The sequence below is a fragment of the Brachycentrus maculatus genome, unplaced genomic scaffold (genome assembly GCF_059751285.1).
Source record: "Brachycentrus maculatus isolate JH-2025_06_01 unplaced genomic scaffold, ASM5975128v1 h1tg000463l, whole genome shotgun sequence".
Lineage (NCBI taxonomy): Eukaryota > Metazoa > Arthropoda > Insecta > Trichoptera > Brachycentridae > Brachycentrus > Brachycentrus maculatus.
The window spans coordinates 472,501-479,021 of NW_028281210.1; positions in this window are offsets into that span (position 1 = coordinate 472,501).

Consider the following 6,521-nt stretch of genomic DNA (forward strand, 5'->3'; position numbering starts at 1 on the left):
GCTTTATTTTTTGTGTTGATTGGCAGTCACAGTCAAAAGGGACCAGGGATGATGAGTGATTGGAAACTAATTTAATAAAGGACTTTCAGAAAAATCATTTACTTATGTATTTATTAATTTTATATTATTATTTATTGCTTTTTATTTATCTAATTAAATTTAAGTTATCTAATTTGTCCATTTTGTCCGCCTCCGTAGTGTAATGGTCAGCATGCTAGGCTACCGTTCTGGAGGTCCCGGGTTCGATTCCCAGGGGGGTTTAATAAATATAAGTGATTTTTTCACTCTAATATTTATTCAATATAACACTGGACTGGTACCTGAAGTGGAGGGCTGATCACCTTTCCTTCATGTGTAATCGATCGAGGTAACACTGCGTTTATATGAAGCAGTGCCCTATGCACCATTGGGTGCGGTAAGGGATTTATATATCTAATTAAAGTCCTCTATTGCATGTGTATAATATATGTTTGTGTAATACATGGTCTTAATATTATATAGTTATAGGTATCAAATTGTGGTAGAGTGGATTGGAACCGAGAAACTGAGTCCGCGACACTAACCACGGGACCACAGCCCGACATTAAGTTATAAATAAGACAATGAAGTTATAAAAAGTTATAAAATAGTCACGTCCTTCAAATTTTTATTTAGGTTGTAAAAATAGATATGTTTATCATTTTTTTATAAATAACTAAGTAAGTTTAAATTTTTTTTATTTAAGTTATAAATACATGTAAATAGAATAGAATAGTTCAGTGATCCAAACTGAATGAACTGAAAAATTACTCCATGGAAAGATATTTGTCTTTTATTTATTGTTTCGGCATTAACTTTGTGGTAAGACATGTTACAATGATTAAAGAAAACACTTCGTTTTTTACCACTTGAGTTTTATTATAGACTACATGTTTCAGAAGTTAAACTTCCATCATTCAGGTCTGTATAATAACAGTTATTATACAGACCTGAATGATGGAAGTTTAACTTCTGAAACATGTAGTCTATAATAAAACTCAAGTGTTAAAAAACGAAGTATTTTCTTTAATCATTGATATTTGTCTTAGTGATTAGTTATATTTTCTCATTTGTTTCCTTTAAACATGCTTCTATTGTTTTTTTCTATATATCCATTTACTGTGCCCGTTTATTGTGAACAATAACAACAATAAATTGATTTATTTTTATCGTTATTTAATTTTTTTTAATTGTGTTTAATTTTTCTTGTGTGTATTTTTCGATTGACATTTATATACGTTATTCAATTAATTTATTATCATTTTAAAGATTTTTGAAGTATATGTTGGAAACTAATAATTAGTTTCAATTCAAACCCTTATCCGCACACTAGTGGTGCATAGGGCACTGCATTATACAAACACAGTGTTATCTTGATCGTTAACACACGAAGGAAAGGTGATCAGCCCTCGACTTCAGGTACCAGTCCAGGGTAATATTGAATAAATATTAGAGTGAAAAAATCACTTATTTTTATTTGACCCCCCCTGGAAATCTAACCCGGAACCTCCAGAACGGTAGCCGAGCTTGCTGACGATTACACTACGGAGGCGGACGGATAAATAATTAACTTAATATATATTCCACAGCTTTCTATATTTTCGAATTTGTGACCTGAAGTAACCATTACCTAATATAAATGATATTAGTTTTACGGTTATTACGGCACAAGTTCGTAAAGTAATTTGTTCGGCTCAGAAACCGTACTGATATGTTTATGTACCTCGTTAGTTTTAATTCCCCCAGAGGTCGAAAGTATTAAGGGATAAGGGTCGTTTATCTGCGAACAGGTTCGCCACATTATATTATAACACATTAATGCTGCCATTATATTTATTTTATCATACACATGATTCTTCTTCTTCCTGGCTTCATCTCAACTTACCGTCTTTGTAGTCTGTTGGGGTCAGCTCTCCTCGTCCTCAGGTCCTACAACCTTGGACGAACTTCCTGCTTCCTAAGCTACCTGCATCGTTTTAAGATCTCCGAGATCGACGCTAATGTGTAAAAGCAACTAGCTGTAACTTAAGTTGCGGCTGTTTGGCTTATTTTTTTTTTAATTACCTAACGTCCAAGTGACTCTGAAATCTAGCTACGGCGTATGCAACATCGCTTATCATGACCCTACTCAGGCTTCAACTTTTTAAGTTTTATAGCCCATGTTTTACTCTTTGTGTTTAAAGTTACTATAATTTCATGTAATTCATGAGAGAAAATTTTAGGCAAATACACTCTTTTTTGGCTTAACACGGCTTAAAGCATTCTTATATCTGGCCTCTATCATAAACAATCACATATTATGTTATATATTTTTCCTTTACCGAGATATTCATTATCCAAATATCCCCAAAATTTTATTAATTTGATACATTTTTTGGCAAAAATCATGATTTTATGTTGACTATAAACTCATTTATTCCAAAACAACTATTTAACTTGCGGCTATTTGCCTTTGCACATTAGGACAGCTGTACGTGTGATGAAGAGACTCTTCGAGATGTCCCTCACCTGTTGATGCTTAGCCCCTTTTCCAGCATTCAAAGACAACAGCTGGAGGCGCGTTGCAGGAGCCTGGGTGAGGACCTATCCGACATCGGATCCGTGATAGTTCAGAACGTGGTAATACATGATTAAATGAGTGAATGACATTGGTAACATAAACCAAGCTAGGACACAAAATGCTGGATCCTCTTCTTGTGGAACGGAATGTCTGTTGATAGTAAACAGTCCGGCTTCTCCTGAGGAGCTTTACGTGGTTTCCTCCCAGCAATGAGCAAATGCTGATTGGCTCTCACTAGATCCCAACACAAAATATCTCTATTAAGTTAGAAGAAACAAAAATCCACTTATTTTTTGACATCTCATCAAAGATGAAGAAGAATGTGGAAGTCTGGGCATTTACGGGGCTGACGACCGTCATAGGCTAGTTTAAGTGAGAACTTTACACACGTGTAACATTCACCAATTCTACCCATTATTGACAACCACACTACTCAAATTCTTGGAAGTTCTACATATATATATGAACCATTTTAGAAACCTTGTTTTTGAATCCCTAGAACTTCACTAGAGACATTTATTGGTGAGATGTAAATAAGTTTTTTACCAAGCAGAAACTCTTATATAAGTATGTGAGGTCCGAATCCTGGATTATAATCACACACATGAGAAACGCCATAAAATACCATTTTCATTTTTATAATTTAAGCTTATAATTTGACCACATAATTTATTTACAACATTTTGAGTGTTCAATATAATACACAAATCTAGATAAATGAACAAGTATTTGGAAAAACTCAAAATGTTTTAAATAAAATAACTGGTCAAAAATTATAAGCTACATACAAAAAAAAAACATTTTTTTCAGGCGAGTCTTACGTATGTGAATATAATCCAGGATTAGCACCTTACATGCAAATACAAAAAAAGTCTCGCCTTAGTAAAAAATCTTTCCTCATCATAATATAAAGATGGCTGTTATGAACTCACATATATTGTGTCACGAGATATATCAATATGGTATATCTAGGAGTTCCAAAAAAAGTTCTTTTGAACTAATGACAGTATATTTCGTGCACAAAAAATCTCAATAAGGCCATATTTTTTAAGTTGAAATTACGTGGATGATGAATATAAACAAATGAATTTGGAGAAACGACAAATTCTCAATTCTCAAATTTCCGGCGGCAAGGGGTTAAGATTTACATTTGGCAACAATGGTGATATTTGTCACTTTTACTATTAACAAGACCTTGAACTCTGAGTGAAATATTATCATATTGATGACGGAAAAGATTTGTCACTCTGATCTGGGAAAAAAATTAAACGTTGTCTTTTTTTTCATCTTAATAACATTGAATAATTTATAGAAACAGAAATATAAATGTTCGTTTGTAAAAAAATCTAAAATATCCTAAACTTATTCACCAATTGATTTGAATTCTCGACACAAACGCGCGTGCTTTTATCTATGTACATTTCGCTCACTCCTTTCAAGAACGTCATAAATCAAAAATCGTCAATATTCAGTTGTGCATGTTTTCGGAATGCGCAGAAAATGTACTATATCCCATCAAAAGAAGCATATTTTTAACCCAATATTTACCCGCTACACGGCAGAAAGTGTTGTTTTTGCATTTTGAAGAAATTGTATCGTTTATTTATTTTTTTAAATTTACTTAATATTTTTCAAATGGAGAAAAAACCTTCAGGTTTTACCTTAAATGAACTGTTGCACAGTAAAAAGTTCAATAAGTGGCTAGTAATTCATTTTGAATAAATTGTATTATATTTTTAAACTTTAAAAACGTTCTCCTGAAAAATCAAGTTTTTTTATTTATGACGTTCTTGAAAGGAGTGAGCGATATGTTATGTATATAAATAAAAATGTAACAGATGAAAGGGAAAAAAATATTTTTGGTGTAGTCGATAAAATTTCACTGTCAAAACGCAACAGCAACACACGTAATGCTTAACACTTCTTATGGTGGGCAGCGTGTTTCTTGACAGCTGCTGTCACTTAGCATTTACATTGCATTGTTATTTCAAAGGTTTTTTCTTTAATTTTCACTATGATTGTGAAAATCATTGTGAAATTAAACTTATAAGAAACGGGTGCTTTCCATATTATTTTTATTATATTTAAGTAGAATGAGCCACAGCAACTCCTAGCTGGGTACAACTACTAAAATAATAACTTAAGTGTTCGTTTGCTCAAAATCTTAAATCTCCTAAACTTATTCTTCGATCGACTTGGAATTTTTACATAACTTTGTATACGACGCGCGTGTTTAGATATGCTATTTTTCTTTTCTATTTAACTAGTCTAAGCCACAGAAACGCATGGCTGGATACAGCTAGTGGACAATAGAGCAAAAGTCCGTTTTTTGGTTTAGTGTTTAAAAACGTTACAAGATCATAAATTAAAAAATAATTCATTTTGAGTAAGATTTCATAATATTTTTCTTTTCTTCCTAACCCTTCACTCCTGCGCTTCAGGGTGATATCAAATAAATATTTGAGTGTAAAATCACTTATATTTATTTTCACCCCCCCTGGGAATCAAATCCGGTACCTAAGGTACGGTAACTAAAAAACGATAGATTTGTTACTATGAAATTGATTTAAAAGTGATAATATTCATTTTTATTTATTATTTTAAATTTATTATTTTTTATTTATTATTTTAAAGATTTACAGATAGTAATATAACGTGAAAGTAGTTTTGACTAGAATTCGAATAAAATGTCCGCTTTACTGTCTGAATTGTTGGTAAAACCGCCCTCAAAAAGTAGGTTAATATTTTAAATAAATATTTGATGCTTGATTCCGCTCGCCCATAGAAAATTAAGCACAATATACGTCTCCTCCTGTTTGTACATGACCACCGAACGCAATAACCGAGAATATTGCTACGTGCATTCATAATAAAAGCTTTATATCGCATAGAATGCAGGAAATGCGAAAAGTCATTATTTACCACGCCGATGATAAATTCATTAAAATTCTTTGGGCGCATTTTCGTTACAAAGAGTGCAGTAAAACCTCGATATAACTGACCTTTTTTTACGAACTACGGATATAACGGAAAAATAATCTAAAATGATAAAGGCGACCCAGGGTATATATAGTATTTTATTTTTGAAAAAATAAATATTTGTATTTCAATTATTTTTGAGAGCCTAAGCGGTTTATTATTAGAAAAACGTATTAAATTCTAGTAAAGTGGGTTCAAACCGAGAAACTGTGACTCAAGAGTCCGCGAGACTAACCACGGGACTACAACTCTATACTTATATGACTGAAATACGATACATGAATATGACAGAATGTGAAGATAAATGAATGTGAAGATAGCAAAGAAGATGATGAAAATTATTTTCAAAAAATTAAGTTATCAGTGGTAAAATCACATTTTGACGATCTTATAACATTTATTGACCGTTCATCAGATGACGAACTTCAACTATATTTTACGCATTTTTCTAATATAAGAGAGTTGATTATTAAAAAAAAATCAGCAAACTTCAAAAGTGCAAAAAAAACTAAAAAAAAGCAATCGCGCCGATATTAAACAGCAACGTCACTTCACGGCGAGTGTCCAAAGTCAACAAATATAATTTTGTTGATGTTTTGTATTATTTATTTATTTTAAAATACAGTTTTCATATTTTAAACACCAAAAAAAGTTTTTTTGATTTATTCAAAGCCTATTTTTATATAACAGACTTTCAGCTTTAACTGACACCCCCTCCTCCCAATAGTCCGTTATATCAATGTTTAACTTTATATTAAATTTTAAATATTTTGGCTGCAAAATCAAGCACGATTGAAAATTGAACAGGTAGGTAACCTGATGGGATTGGCGGAAATGAAATATTCACATCACATTTGCGAATGGCGTACAATACAGGACACACCGCTGGGTGGAATGTTCAATTAAGGGTGAATACTGAATAATAAACCGTCCTTCAAACCATTTAATTATTCTTCAGTGCTCT